The sequence below is a fragment of the Myotis myotis genome, unplaced genomic scaffold, assembly GCF_014108235.1.
Source record: "Myotis myotis isolate mMyoMyo1 unplaced genomic scaffold, mMyoMyo1.p scaffold_m19_p_8, whole genome shotgun sequence".
NCBI lineage: Eukaryota > Metazoa > Chordata > Mammalia > Chiroptera > Vespertilionidae > Myotis > Myotis myotis.
In genome coordinates this window covers 19424378-19441029 of record NW_023416390.1, presented here as the reverse complement: position 1 = coordinate 19441029, position 16652 = coordinate 19424378, and the positions used below count along the sequence as shown (strand labels likewise).

The following is a 16652-nucleotide window of genomic DNA, read 5'->3' as shown; positions in this document are numbered from 1 at the left end:
GGTCCTGGGAGGAGGTGCAAGGAAGGTCTGCCTATTCTACTTTCATCTTCTCCTCCTTAATCAAATATCCTGGTAGCTTCCAACTTGTCCTGACTCCTCTCCTTCCACATCTTACTCTCAAGTCTATATGGAAAGATAAATAATTGATTATTTCTAAAACCCTCACAAGGATAGCAGTGTTACTTGCTGAAGTTGCCAATATCAGCTGATATTTCCAATATGCCCTTGAAGCTAAGAGCCAGAGAGCCCAGACACAAGGAATGCTATGCGGTTAAGACGTCTGTAGACTTCTCCATCACAGCTAGCTATTTCTCAGAATTTTTTAAACCTCCTCCTTCATCCCCGACTTTCCAGATTTTTCAATCCAAATTTATTTAAAGAATAGAGTTACTTTTTATGATATGGGATTTTCAATGCACAGCTAACCATAGCCTCCTAATTTCATACTGTCCAGATGAGATCAACACAATTTAGGACAAATTTGGGGAGTGGAAATGCAGCTAACTAAAGAGAAAATAATACAGGAATCATATCACATTACCAGTATTTTTCCCCTTTGTCTTTTCTCTATCTTTGAAATTTACAAACAGATATACCCACTCTATGTTACTTAAACTCATTGAAATAAGCCTGTTGAAAGATGTGGATTCCAGGTTCTTACCCTAGGCTTTTTAAAAAACATATATTCTTATTGATTTCAGAGAGGAAGGGAGAGGGACAGAGAGAGAAACATCAGTGATGAGAGAATCATGGATCGGCTGCCTCTTGCACATCCCGCACTGAGGATAAAGCCCTCAACCTGGGCATGGGCATGTGCCCTGACTAGAATAGAACCATGACCTCCTGGTTCACAGGTCAATGCTCAACCACTGAGGCATGCTGGCCAGGCTACCCTAGGCTTTTTGAATGGGCATTTGGTAGAAGAGCTGGTGAAGATGAAGTTATGATGATGGGCTGATGATAGTGAATGGGATTATATTGAGGACTAGACAGTTTAAAAAGCAACCTAGGAAAATCTTTAAAAAAAATATATATTTTTATTGATTTCATAGAGGAAGGGAGAGGGAGAGAGAGAGACAGAAACATCAATGATGAGAGAGAATCATTGATTGCCTGCCTCATGCATGGCCCATACTGAGGATTGAGCCCGCAACCCAGGCATATGTTCTTGACTGGAATCGAACCTGCAATCCTTCAGTCTGCAGGCCAACACTCTATCCACTGAGCCACATCAGCTAGGGTAGGAAATTCTTAAGCAAGTTAAAGTTTGAGAGCGACCTCTTCCTTTCTTTTCAACTAGCTTTTCTTACTTAAAGCAGTTGCAGTTTTTACTAGCTCACTACAGTTAAAGTGAACCAGCAAATGGATTTAATTATTTGAGTAAGTTTAGGGAAGAATTTGCTTTTGCCTGAACTACATTGCAGCACTTAACCCTGGCTCTTTCAGGGCAATCCTCAGGATGTCAGCAGTCTCACACCATTTTTTCATGTCTTATGTTGACACCATTTTCAGGATAGTTGAGAGGAGGAGAATGCCTCCACTCAGAATGTACTGCCAGGTTGGTTACTAAGGAAGGAAGAATTCATAACTTCCTGAATTTTTATGCACGTGTTTTTCCAAGATGACTTCATGGTTAAGTTACCTGCCCAGGGGAGCCCAGTTCCACTTAAACAAATACTACTTCATAGTCTAACATTGTAGCACTATGCTTCTAGTTTCATAAATATCAGGAGAATGAGAAAATATAAAAAAAATCATTTCATTATTTTGAAATTGCTGCTCTATGTGAGATGGTAAAAAGATGCTTTATATTATACAAGGATGTGCCTATATCTATAAAGACTAGGTCTGCTTTCTGTCCTCATGTTGCTTGGAATTTAATGGTGGTTGAAGAAACACACATGACAATTATATGCCATAATAGATTTTACAAATAAAAAGTTAAATACAACTAAAGTAAAAGTGTTAAATATAGCTCTTGGCATAAGATTTTATACATAATTGAAACTCAGATATTTATTCATTAATTAGAAATGATGTGCAACAGTGCAAATACTTAAGAAATAAGTATTAAATAAGCAGCATTGGTAGTAAAAACAATTGTTGGTTTTTTAAAATATATTTTATTGAATTACAGAGAGGAAGGGAGAGGGATAGAGAGTTAGAAACACCGATGAGAGAGGAACATCGATCAGCTGCCTCCTGCACACCCCCCACTGGGGATGTGCCCGCAACCAAGGTACATGCCCTTGACTGGGATCGAACCCGGGGCCCTTCAGTTCACAGGCCGACGCTCTACCCACTGAGCCAAACCAGTTAGGGCAATTATAAGTTTTAAAAAGGAAGAGATTGCTATCAATTAGTGTCATCAAGAATTACTCCAGGACTTAAGCTTGGAAAGGAAAAAAAAAATGAAATGTGCTGGATATGCAACAAGAAGAGAGGTGCCCTTCAAGAGAGAGCAAGGTCATGATCAAAACCTTGGAGGCAGGAGCCCTCAGGGGTCACTAACTGGCTGAGGATAGTAGAGTTGTCTGGCCAAAACAAAGTTTGTCCTGGAGAGTAGAGGCGATCAAGTGCGGTAGGGTCAATCATATAGGGTTTTCAATACTCAGCCTAGGAGTTTGGGTAATTTTTTGTAGTCATAGAAACATTGAAAGTCTATGAGAAGTTATTTAATTTTTTTTCTAACATGAGAGATAAACTAAAAGAAGTTTTAAAGGTTTCCCACCATAACTGTTTAGCTCTATCCAGATGTTTCTATCATGGGCTATATTAGTTATCTATTACTCTATAACAAATTGCCTCCCAAAATTGAGTGGCAACAATAATTAACATTTATTTGCCTCCAGTTCTGTGGGCCAGAAATTTGGGAATGGTTTAGCTGTGCAGTTTTGGCTTGGAACCTTTCATGAGACTGTAGATTTGATGCAGGGCTGCCCTCATATGATGGCTTGACTAGGGCTAGATGGTCTGTTTCCAAGGCGGATTGCTCATATGGCGAGGGAGTTGGTGCTGACTATTGGTGAGAGTTCTCAGTTTCTCCCTGCAGGCTGTTTCAGTGTTCTCATGACGTGGCATCTGGCTTCTCCAAGAGCGAGCAACCCAAGGGACAGTCAGGCGGATGCTATCCTTTTTATGACCTGGCCTCAGAGCATCACTTCCACCACATCTGTTCATTAGAAACAAGTCACTAAGCCTGGCCCATAGTCAAGGGCAGGGGAATTAGGCTCCACCTTTTGAAGGAAAAAGTGCCAATGATTCTGAGGACACATTTTAAAACCACTATACAGATTAACGAGAGTCAGTGGACTGTAATAGTGTGTACTAAACATGTGTAAATTATTCGGGTCCATCATGCCAGAGAACTTATGTGCTTGGGGCCATACTGCATTCCTAGAAACTAGTCCAATATCTGCACCTGGAGGTATCAGTAAGCATTTTTTCAACGTTATTGTTTTATAGATAAAGGTATTTATTTTCAGGGGTTTTAGTGACAGATCTCATTAGGTAAGTATTGAAGTCAAGATTTAATTTGGTCTTACCATCAAAATCCTCTTCCTATTCACCAGGCTATCTACCAAACAGAAACACTCATCTCTATTAGAAAAACTTACCTTGCTGTAGGCAGAGCTTACAGAACTACTCTCTGGAATATTGCCTGGCACTTAGTAGTCACTCAGTAAGTATTTGTTGAATAAATGAACAAATTTGGTGTAATACATGCAGGCTAGAAATAGGAAGAACCTGTTCAAATGGACTTACAAGACAATGGAAAACAGGGGCATACTTGGGGCCAGAAAGTTTGCCTCTTGTGCAGGTTATTAGTTTGTCATTTTCCTTGAAAAGACATCTTGTTTAAAGGGTGGACATTAGATACTAAAAATATAGATGTAATGCTCCTGTGGTTTGAAAAGCTTAAGACCACACACAAGGATTCTATCGAGAAGCCACTTTATATAATTGCAAAGTTATTTTGAATATAGTCTTTTCAAGAGTGAGTAGAGTAGAGGGGGAGAAATAAGTGGGGTTCAGCCAGAATTCCTCTCGTATTAATAGCATTAAGTGATAACATTTAACCCACAGGAAACAGCAACAAATGAATTTGAGGACACCATGGCATACCTAAACTCTCATACACCTTTCTATGCAGTTCTAACACTATTTACTCTGGAAAAAAAATTGTAGCAAAATAGAAGTTGATCTGCTTTGAAAATTCCACTCACCTCCATTGACTCCTGTAGCTTTAATTAGCTGTTTGTAAGATTGCATGCTAAGAAGAGCTCTGAAAATCAGGAGGAGGGTGGAGGGAACCCACAACTTTTTACATGGATTACATTTTTATTCAGAGGCATGCCAAGAGCTGAAATGTAAGGTCTTTACTTGTTGATGTATCTTTAGTTTCATGTGGAAATTTGGCATTAAGTATAGAATCTGGAAGGTAAATGATAGTGATCAGCGATTTTCATAGGCAGGTTCAGTTTGGGGGATATTATGAATTCTGTGTTAACATTAGATAATATAGTCAAACCTCCAGAATAATAAGGAGTTTTTCTGCAATGTTAATGTAAACTTTCAAATTTAAGCTCAAGTAAAAACTAAAGCAAACGAACAAGAGTGGGATTAGGTTAATCTCAAACATTAGAAATATTGCCTAAGGTATTAGAGCCATGATTCTGATGCCTACTTTTCTTACATAGATTTCTAAACATATAGCTGTGCACATCCCTGGGGCACTTAGCTATTCTTTAAGCAAACATTTATTATAGCACTATGTGGAATTTAAAGGAGAACACAGGCTTTTTAGACAAAAAATATCAACAATCAAATTGTGGTGGCAAGATATTCTGTACTTGATCCTAAAACCATAACATATTACATGATCAACTTTGATAGCAGGAACAAAAAACCACAAACACATTAAGATTTTTTTAAAAAAAATATTATGATCTTGGGGTCTAGAAACGTTAGCAAAACTTAACATTTTGTAAGTAGGACTTGAACTGCATCCTGGGGAAGATGTATTGGTTAACTGGATTTGCATGAGATGAATGGGGAGTTTTTCAAAGGAGGAAAGAATCAATCAAGTTCGTGGTAGTGGGATGTAAGGTGAATGGTCTTATCTTACCTCAGGGAGCCTTCCCTGAACCTCTATACTAGGTTAATTTTCACCCCCATACTACCCCCCCCCGTATAATTGTAATTTACTATATCTGTATTTATTTGATCTCTTCTTTATGAGGCCTGTGCATAAGCCTATCTTTTTAAAAATTAAATTTATTGGGGTGACATTGTTTAATAAGATTTTATAACTTTCAAGTGTACATTTCTATGATACGTGATTTGTATATTACATTGTGTGCTCACCACCCAAAGTTAAATCATCTTCCCTCACCATCTATTTGGCCCCCTTTACCCTTCCTTACCCCTCTGCCCCTCTTCCCTCTGATAACCACCAGAACAGGGGTTGCTAAGTTATATGGTAACTCTATTCTTAATTTTTTGAGTAACCCCAATACTGGCTGTACCAGTTTACATTCCACCATCAGTGAATGAGTGTTTTTTTTCCTCTCTTCAACCCCTCCAACACTTGTTATCACTTATCTTGTTAATAATAACCATTCTACAGGTGTGAGGTAGTATCTCGTACTTTTGATTGATTTGCATTAAACCTATCATTTCCACCAAATAACAGCAGCACCAAGCATGTAAGAGACACTCAATAGATAAATAAACGTCCCCTTCCAACCTTAGATTCTGTTGAGAAATGAGTTTGAATGGGTAATAATAGGACGAAAAGACCCAGAGCCTCAAATACCAGGGTGATTATACTGAGGTATCTTTATCTGATAAATGATAAAGAATAACACGTGGAAACAGGAACACAGAACTTGGTGTACATTAATCAGATAGTGTGAGAAAGATAGATTGACAAGCGTGAGAACAGGCTGAAGCAAGAGAAAGGATTATGCAGTTGTTGAAATTATAATAATTGATTGGCACTCTTACACAACCAGAGAAACAGAAATGTGGAGGAATGAATGTCTTAAATATATTGGGAGGAGAGAGTCAGTAGGATAAGATGAAGTGTGAATTTGGGGGACAAAGGCATGATTGGAAATGTAAGCACTACCCTTGACTTTAATCTGGAGTCTGAGATTGTAGAACAGCAAGAACTATAACAACAGGGATCACTTTCATGTAATTTCATGTAATACTGTCTTTTAATCTTTGTAAAAATCTTGAGAGTTTCATTATCGTGATTTCTATTTTATAGAGGAGAAAATCAAAATGCTTAGAGAGGGGATAGAACCTAATGATCACCCATGGGCCTTTGGTCAGGGTGTTCAACTCGAGCCCCAGTTTGACCTTGAGAAGTCACTTCACTTCTTGGAGCCTGTTTCTTCATCTGTAAAACGGGGATAATGAAAGTAACTACCTCATAGCATTTGGGGGAGGGCGTATAGTTGAATAAGCTAAAGCATGAAATATGGTAATTTGTGATGTCACAAAAAAGGATGCCCATAGCCTGTAGATGCATATATTAAGAGCTCAGCATAAGATTATTATGATAAGACTAGAGGCCTGATGCATAAAACTCATGCAAGAGTAGGCATTCTTTTTCCCCTGGCTGCCGGCACTGGCTTCCCTCTGGCACCCAGGATCCAGGCTTCCCTTGCAGCCCCGGCTTCGTCCGGAAAGTCGTCTGGAAGAATGTCCAGTCTAATTAGCATATGACACTTTTATTATTATAGATGACTTGCCCAAGGTTAAACTTCTAGTAAGGGGAAGAGCTTCTGATTTAAACTAAGGTCTTTTGGTGTATTTCTTATACATATCATTTGCTACTTCAGAGAATAAAGGCACAGGGATAGAGCTGTGAAAATATTAGTTGTTTATTACCCAAAGGACACTACTTGTTTATTGCAATCCATGCTTTAAGAATCACTGATCCAGTGTTTGCATGGAGAAAAATCACTGGTTTTTAGCTTAGTTTTGCCAATCTTAATTATCCTAAGATTTGGGAAAGGACATAAATTCTTCTTTGGCTTCTATATTTGTCCGCTGGATCATCTGTGTGAAACCGTGCCAAGAGAAATGCACTGGATAAAAATTCTCTTAATGCTAAGTTAGTTTTATAATCTTTAATAGAAACAAGTTTATGGAACTTGTTTCTCTTATTTAAAATTTTCTTAAAAAATATTTTGTTTATTATTGATTTCAGAGAGGAAGGGAAATGGAGAGAGAGATGGAAACATCACTGATAAGAGAGAATCATTGATTGGCTGCCACCTGCATGCCCCACATTCAGGATTGAGCCCACCACCCAGGCATGTGCTCTGACTGAATCGAACTGTGACCTCCTGGTTCATAGGTCAATGCTCAACCACTGAGCCATGCCAGCTGGGCTTGTTTCTCTTCTTGAGGCTGCATTTTTTAAACTGAAGGCAATAAAGGTATAGCATCAGCTGCATATAGTCATGAAATGAAGTATATTTCAATAGAACCAACATTTGAAAGAATTCTACTCTTTCCAGTAGACCCCAGATACAATCACCTAGGAGAGGTGAATTGATGAAAAAATGTTTTCTGAGAGCGGAAACAGTCAGAAGCTCTCTGGCCTGCTCACTAATTTGTAAAAGGTAGCCCTTGTTTTTTTGTCCTGTCCTTGCTAGTATTTGTCTTGATTTTCTTGAAGCTAGGGGTTTCTAATCGGTTTTGAGGAGTAACAGTTATTCCATTTTGACATGCCCTTTTCCCATTTTTAGGAGAAGGGACATGAATATCATAAAACAATACACAAGAAAATATTACCATAGTTAGTAAAGAAACTCTTTGAGCATAAGTAATTTTTGAAAAAACAAACCTAAAGTAAACTTTTTTTTAAATTAAATCTTTATTGTTCAGATTATTACATTTGTTCCTCTTTTTTCCCCCCATAACTCCCCTCCTCCCAGTTCCCGCCCCACCATCCGCCCTCACTCCCCACCCACTGTCCTCATCCATAGGTGCACGATTTTTGTCCAGTCTCTTCCCGCATCTCCCACACCCCTTTCCCCCCCAAGAATAGTCAGTCCATTACCTTTCTATGTCCCTGATTCTATTATAATCACCAGTTCATTCTGTTCATCAGATTATTTATTCACTTGATTCTTAGATTCACTTGTTGATAGATGCATATTTGTTGTTCATAATTTGTATCTTTACCTTTTTCTTCCTCTTCCTCTTCTTAAAGGATACCTTTCAGCTTTTCATATAATCCTGGTTTGGTGGTGATGAACTCCTTTAGCTTTTCCTTATCTGTGAAGCTCTTTATCTGACCTTCAATTCTGAATGATAGCTTTGCTGGATAAAGTAATCTTGGTTGTAGGTTCTTGGTATTCATCACTTTGAATATTTCTTGCCACTCCCTTCTGGCCTGCAAAGTTTCTGTTGAGAAATCAGCTGACAGTCGTATGGGTATTCCCTTGTAGGTAACTGAGTTTCTTTCTCTTGCTGCTTTTAAGATTCTCTCTTTGTCTTTTGCTCTTGGCATTTTAATTATGATGTGTCTTGGTGTGGTCCTCTTTGGATTCCTTTTGTTTGGGGTTCTCTGCGTTTCCTGGACCTGTAAGTCCATTTCTTTCACCAGGTGGGGGAAGTTTTCTGTCATTATTTCTTCAAATAGATTTTCAATATCTTGCTCTCTCTCATCTTCTGGCACCCCTATAATTCTGATGTTGGTACGCTTGAAGCTGTCCCAGAGGCTCCTTACACTATCCTCGCATTTTGGATTCTTTTTTCATTCCGCCCCTCCGGTTGGGTGTTTTTTGCTTCCTCGCATTTCAAATCATTGACTTGATTCTTGTGCTCCTCTGGTCTGCTGTCGGGAGTCTGTATAATATTCGTTATTTCAGTTCGTGTATGCTTAATTTCTAGTTGGTTCCCCATCATAACATCGAGGGTCTCATTAGTTTTCTTGTAGATCTCATTAAGTTTATCGGCGGCTTCTAAACAGTTCTTGAGAGACCTTAAAAGTGTGGTTCTGAACTCTATATCTTCCATTGACAATTTTGTCCTGTTTCTTTGTCTCCGCATTTTGTTATGCTTTCTTGGTGCACCCCCTAGTGGTCTTTGTGCGCAGTCTTGTAGTTAAGCCTTGATTGTTGTAGCTAATACCAGGGAGAATAGCTACTACTGTGAGAATCAGCTGTGTCTGCAGTGAGAGAACTTCTGTCCTCTAGGGAGGTGCTAATCTAGCCTTTGCCTGAGGCTATCCGGCAAATGCCTCTGTGCAGGGCTTGGGCGGGGCGGGTCGTACAGGATCAACAGGGTGGGCCAGAGAGAGCAGTTATGGCGGCTCTCAGTCCTGTCCCCAGGGGCTCTGCCTCTCTGAGTCCCAGCAACTGCTGCAAACCTCGGAGAGAAAGCTGCACTCGCTCTCACCGAAGCCAGACAGTTCCACTTCTCCCGTTTGAGTCTGGGTCCCTAAAGACTCGCCCGTATCTGGAGCTCAGAGTCTGCGACTCCCTCCCAATTGAAAACACCAACCGCGCACTCCGCACCTCAGAATTTGACTTCAGCACTGCGCCTCCTCTGAGTGTCCGTATGCGTTTCTCTTTCCTCCTAGTTGTAGGACTTCCACTCAGTCAGCATTCCTGTGGTTCTGGGTGATGTCTGTTCTGTCTTTTAGTTTCACTTTTGAAGTAGTTGTTCAAGGCAGCAAACTCCAGCGTTAACCTATGCCGCCATCTTGGTTCTCCGCCCACGTCAGGTGTTCCTTTCCTAAAATAAACTTAAAAAGAATTCAATCAAACCTGAGTAAGTGTTAATCACTTTAGTTATTATTCTCAGATTTTCTTATCCATATAGAGAAGGTCTTAAGTACCAAAACCTTCACTGGATGTTTTGACCAAGACTTGATCCTTTTAAAGTTTTTCCAGACTTCCCCAGCTCCTTCAATGTGCATAGCTCTTAGCAGATGTACAATATATGTTTATGGGATGGATGGATGCATTATGGAATGACTAAATTAATGGTTCATTGAAATTTTCCTGTTTGCTACTAAAACTCTTTTGAGGAGCCACTGTGTCACATCACCAACATCATTCAGCATCACTGATGACCAATGCATGAGCTTAACTAGGAATTAACAAACTTTTTTAAAAGAATAGGTGTCTCCATTCTCATTTTCTTTTTCTTAATAAAATAAAAATGTCCTCCTTCCATTTATTAAAATCCTAGGTGGGGCTGCTGATAAATAACCCCAAACTAAGCTCCTGACAGCTTGATTTTCACATCTCCCCGTCAACTCATGATAAATGAATTCAATCGAGCTCAGTCTAGCCACTGAAATCTAATGGTTTTTCATTATGTTAGACTAGCCCAATTTCAATGCCTAAAGAAAAATGATTAAGAAAATGTGGGTTTGTTATAAGTGTTCAATAGATATATTTCTAAGCCCTTTATCGTCCCTTTCTCTCAAACTGGCCATTTTATAGTGTGGGGAAAGGATCCTCCGTTCTCCGAGTCACCCTAAGCAGTAAAATGGTAACCTTCCTTTCTCTTCACTCACACAGTCTTCAATCACCAAATTCTGTCAATTCTTCCTTCCTAATGTCTTTTAAACTCTTCTATTTCCACTGCCTCTGCCTTAGTTTAGATCTTTATCCTGACTCCTGCTATAACTATAGTAGTTTTTTTTAAGCTTCTATACTCCTAACCTAGTTCCTTTCTGTCTATCATTTATACCGATGTCAGTTTTTTTCTAAACACAAATCTATTAATCTTATTCCCATGTTTAATATCCTTCTGATTCAACATTCCTTTCAGAATAAAATCCAGACTCTATTCCATGGCACCTACGGCTTTTTATGATCATGTTCTGACTTAACTCTTTAACACCATCTCTGGCCATGATTGATTTCCTCCCTGCCACTCACAACCACATATTTCACACTCAGCCACTTTCAACAAACTAAAGGAAATGTTGCCATTATAAGTGGGGTCCAGGGCATCAAATCATGTAAAATGCAGAAGCTTGTTTTTCAAGGATAATGAAATGACCTGGTGAGCCAATTGCTTTATGTCTGAATTCAAGTTATTGTATTATCATAGGGTCTTACTGTACTTCAGGCTTCTCAAGGACCTTTATGCCTTTGCATATATTATTTTCTTTTGTCGCTGTCATTCTCTTGGCTAGCTCTAAATTGTCCTTCAAAACTCATGGCAGGTACTATCTTCTCTGACATTCACCTGCCCACATTACCTTCTGCCACCAAATTGTATCAGGAGTCCAAATTTTCTATTTTAATAGCATACCCAGTACATGACCCCATCATCCTAGTATGTATTGGGCTGATTGTAATTGTTCAGACACATGCTTGTCTCTCTTCTTTTACCTCCCTGAACCTTTCATCACACAACACACAACCGTGTGTATATGTACACACACACACGTACACACACATACACACACACACACACAGATTGTAAGGTCATTTACGAATTCTATTTTTTATATCTATATTTGCTCTTGATACACAGTCTAGTGGCAAACACAAATAATAAATCAATGATATAAATGGAAGCTAAAAATATGTATTTACAGTAAAGCATTTGAATAAATATTTGCTACTTTGTGCTTTCCAATCTGTTACAAGTATCCGAAGCCAATTTGGCCATTCATGCTCATTTGGATTCTTCTTGGTAGACAATGTTAATAATTATCTGATAATTTGAGATAAGGGAGTTTCGCCCCCCAAATTTGGTATATCTGTAATAAAAACAAATCTCACAGTTGGCTGTCCACAAAAAACATTTATTAGCTAGCATGTACAAAAGAGATCACATGAACCTGTTTGTGAAGCTCAATAAAGTCCCAGCTCTTGGTCCTTTCAGGCACTCATATGTAGCAATACATTTAGCATTAGTGGGCTTAGACTCAGAATTACCAGGTCAGTGCTGGAGCACAGGGCTAAATGGAGCTCCTAGACAACGTGGGCGCTCCGGAAGGTGTAGGATCCTGTGTTTGCAGATTCGCACACCCCATTCATGCAAAGGAGGGAGTGCACGTACAGTATTTCTGGCCAAGCCACATTAATTTGGACACCACTTACTTTTTACACTCCATAGACTGCGAACACATTCTGGGGGTGACTGCAGTGGAGATAAGGGAAGCATTGCCTTGCAGAACGCCATCCTGGCTCAGGGCCTCGGAGAGTTCCTCATTTAGGTTTAACTACTGCTGGACTGTGTATTCCTGATTTGGGAACTTTAAAAGTTAACTAACAGCCTCTGCATTTTAGATTAGAATTAACTTCAAAAATTAACAGATAGTTGCTAGATTGAAATTAGCCAAGACCCTTGACCCACAGTATCCTGATGCATCTTAAAGTATAAACTATATAACATCAATGAACTCTTGGGTTCTTTGGTCAGTCAACAAGCATAGTTGCCAGTCCCCTCCTATAAATAGTGTATGTTAGTGCTGCTGACAGCAACAGATTCTGTTCAGAGGGTTTGTTTACCTGAACACTCTCCTGTCATAGTTTAAAATATTTTCCATTCATTACTCCCTTCCTGTGTTCACCATTGGTTGTAATTGTTCTCTTATTGTCTTGTCTTCAATGCAAGGGTCCAGACTTCTTCTACCACCATTATTACCTCTTATGGTTTATATGAAAACTATATAATGGTCTTTTCACTTATTTGTGGGGTCTATCAATTATATAGTATTACTTGATTCTCCAAGTCCCTGTATGTTCAGTTTCTTTGTGGAAGAAGTTTGACTATTTGCCCAACATTTCTGCCTTTCCTCCTCCCTAACACAGAAACTCCAGTGCCCAGCAGTTACTTACGAACATAAAGTGATACAATGTTTATAGAATGAATGCATGACATTCCACCTTATAAAAGGGAAAATCTTATCCTTGAGTACATAGTACTAAAGTAAATGAGACAGAATTATTAAACCAAATTAATTTAGACCCTATCTTGTTGAAGTAAATTCCATTGTAAAAAATACTTAGGGGTGAGGAATTAATCTTTATTGTGCTCAAGACTATGATAAATCTTTTACATACAACATTTCATTTGACCTTGACAGTATCACTCGGAGATAGATGCTGTTGTCTCTTTTTCGCCTCTGAGGAAAAAGGAAGTGAAATCATTTGACTAATGTCATCCAGTGGGTAAAGCTGCAGCCAGCTTTGAGTCCAGACCTGAGCTAACATCATGCAAATCTTCATCACACCCATTGCCAAAAATGCTAGAAATCTTGATCTGATTCACTTATTTTCAATTAATAGTTGCTGCAGTGAAAGTTTAGTACATCTAATGTATAGGGAGCTCATTGTAATTTGGATGTTATAGCATGAGCTTCTTATATTGGCACCAAACACTGTGTTATCCACTCATTTCTTAATTTGTCTATTCAATAATAATTTTTTGAGCTCCTACTCCAACCATGCTATGACAGACCTATATATGGAATGATATACATATGCAATTTTGCCAGGAAGGCAAATTGGCCTTCGTGAAGAATCGTAGCTGTCAACAGGTTCCTGGGATCAATAAACATATTGATCCTTGCACAGTTGGGATAATAGTTATAAGAAACTTTGTCCAGGCTCTCTCTTTGGATATTTAAGGACTTCAATTCAGCTTTGCTAGATGAAAAGCTTTAATCTTACAGCCATTTCAGGTTAGTAGAAGATTGTATTTGACCTTAGCATCTGTAATTCCTTCTCTAATTTTTTTATCTTTGGTTTTAAAGAATTACAAGAAGACAACTACAACCATTTTGTTTAATTTGAGTAGTAAGACAATCATCAGTTGAGTCTCAGATTGACATTTGATAAATGAAAAGTCATTGCACTTTTTGGTGTCTGGCTATAAGCATAAGGTATAATTCACACGTAAGTTATATATTGACATCTTGGGAAGATTGAAAATATTCCTTATATGAGTGGTAAAAGATAGAAAAAGAAACTCCGTAATGGTAAGTATGAAAATCATAGAGGTCAAACCATACCAAAAATGTTTCCATTTTGAAATGATAGTTTAAGGGCAAAATATATGTAGCAATTAAAGCTAAGCTACTCAGCATGGCATACCACATACCTTTCTCATTAGATTGTATACCCAAGATAAGCCTCCTGATATGTCATGTGAGCTGCTCTGCCTCAGTATACCCATCTAAACTATGGGTTTCAGTCTCATTGTCCCCAAGAGAGCACCACAATGGTAAAGTGACTTCTAGTTAGCATACACCAGAGACACAGTGAAAAGCAGTATTACACTAATCCAGAAGACAAGTGAGTAGTATTGATCTTTTTTTCTTTTCTTCTGTTCTTGCAAATGTTTTGCTGGTGGTTCAGTATAAAGAGACGTTGACATATAACCTCTTCTAATGTCCCAAGGAAATTAGTATTTTTGGACCATGGGATCCTCCTCACCTTTCTCCTTGTTCCCATGCTGCATCCTGACCCTCTGTAAGCCTTTGTCCTGAACACTGATGTCTAGATCTCTCCCTCTGATGTACTACTCAGGGGGCAGCTCATGCTCAGACATTTCCCAGCCTCCTTTCTCTATCAAATTTTCACATTCACCATCCATTTCCACAGACTCCTATTCCCTGCTAGGAAACTCTACAATTTATGACCAATAGGCAGTAACACCAGTGAAACTGTCAGGTATCCAATGTTTTACACATCTCAGGAAACGTAATCTATTAATGTAATTTACATGCGCACATCTCTAGAGAACCATTACTATGTGGAAATGCCTATCATATTGCCAAGTTAGGGAAGAGGGTTTAATCAGAAGCAGAAGGGGACTTCCATACCCCCATCAGCTTTCAGATCACACAGTATAAACAGAATCATGTAGTAGAAAGAATATAGGATTTGAAATCACAACTCCTTGTTGAAAGTTCCAACTTTATTTACAAATGTCACTGAGCTTCTATTATCTAATCCATGAAAGGGGAAATGATGCTTATCTTTCATGGTTATGTGGATACAGCTCAAAAAGATGTTATTTGTGAAAGTACTTTTGAACCTAAGAGCATTAAAACATGTTATAGTTACACTTGGCCACATATGTTATTGTTATAGTAATTGAAAAAGAGACCCCCTCAAGTCAACTCTTCAAGGACATATAATAGGTTATATATATTTCAAAAACTACAGGAGGACTGGCAGCTAGCAAGGGGCTTGAGTATGGAAGAGAGGGTCACAAACTTTTATGCACCAGCCTCTTCATTGATTCTTTTTAAAAAAATATGTTTTATTGATTCTTTACAGAGAGGAAGGGAGAGGGACAGAGAGTTAGAAACATCGATGAGAGAGAAACATCAATCAGCTGCCTCCTGCACACCCCCCACTGGGGATGTGCCCGCAATCAAGGTACATGCCCTTGACTGGAATTGAACCTGGGACCCTTGAGTCCACAGGCCGATGCTCTATCCAGTGAGCCAAACCGGTTAGGGCATTCATTAATTCTTTATAGGTCATTGATCCTTCTTTCTCCTCATCTTAGCCTTAAGTCCATCAGACTGGAACAGTAAGGAGGAAGAAGTCAAGTGCTTGAACAAGGAATACTGACTGTGCTGGCCTGTTTTCCTGAGCTCTGTGGCACAATTATAAAAGTCTTGTTGCAAAATATTTAAAAACTAGAGGCCTATTGCATGAAGAGATTCGTGCAATAGGCCTTCCCTTCCCTTGGCTGCTGGCACCAGTTTTCCTCTGGCACCCGGGACCCAGGCCTTCGCTCTGGCTGGGCTCTGGCCAGATACTGCTCCCCCCACCCCCCGAGCCGTCGGGCTTCGCTGCTCCGCTGATCCCAGAGCCGTGAGGCCTCGCGTCTCTGCCCATCCTGGGGCCGTGAAGCCTCGCTGTTCGGCAGGCTTTGGGTACGTTTGGCTTCGCTCCACCGCTTGGAGCCTAGTATGCAAATTAACTGCCATCTTTGTTGGTGGTTAATTTGCATATCACCATGATTAGCCAATGGGAAGCATAGAGAAGTACGGTCAATTACCCTTTTTGTCTTTTATTAGATAGGATGTTTCATTTGAGTAGGTGTGAGAGACATTCTATTGTTAGAAGTTAGTAGAGGGTGGTGGCTGGTAGATGCTAAAGCTTGGATCTTATCCTGAATGTAAGAAGGCTGCTCAGAAAAGAGAGCATTATAATGCCAGGAAAACTTGAACAATTTCAGTGTAGTGCCTATATAATATGTAACTGCATATGGACTCGAGAAGAGGGACTCACACTTTCATCTGAGGTCTACACAAGTGTGTAACTCTCTTAAGAAGGACAATTCCAGTAGTCCAGTAACAAAAAATTGTCCAGTCCCTTTTGAATTTTGGTTTTGTTTTAGAGACTTCAAGATCCTCTACTTATTTGGTACAGGAACAAAACTCCATCTGAATCTCTTCTTCCTGAATACCCCTTCTGTTCCCTGTCTCAGCATCTTCTCTTGCATTCTTTTGGGCCTCTCTAAGGCACACACACACACACACACACACACACACACACACACACACGTATATAAAAACATTACATAATATGTAATAAAATATATAATATACCCACACACTTAAATGTGTAACTTTAAATATTAGCTCTGTAATGGGTTATAAAGTAATGTTGTGAGAGTATTTCTATGTC

At 39.2% G+C, this 16652-nt stretch overlaps 1 protein-coding gene across 6 annotated transcripts in view; it reads left to right on the top strand.

The window, feature by feature from the left end:
• The window catches only part of ABCA12 (ATP binding cassette subfamily A member 12), a 176191-nt gene that overhangs the window by 22883 nt on the left and 136656 nt on the right, over positions 1 to 16652 (top strand). The gene's annotated exons all lie outside the window — the stretch shown is intronic.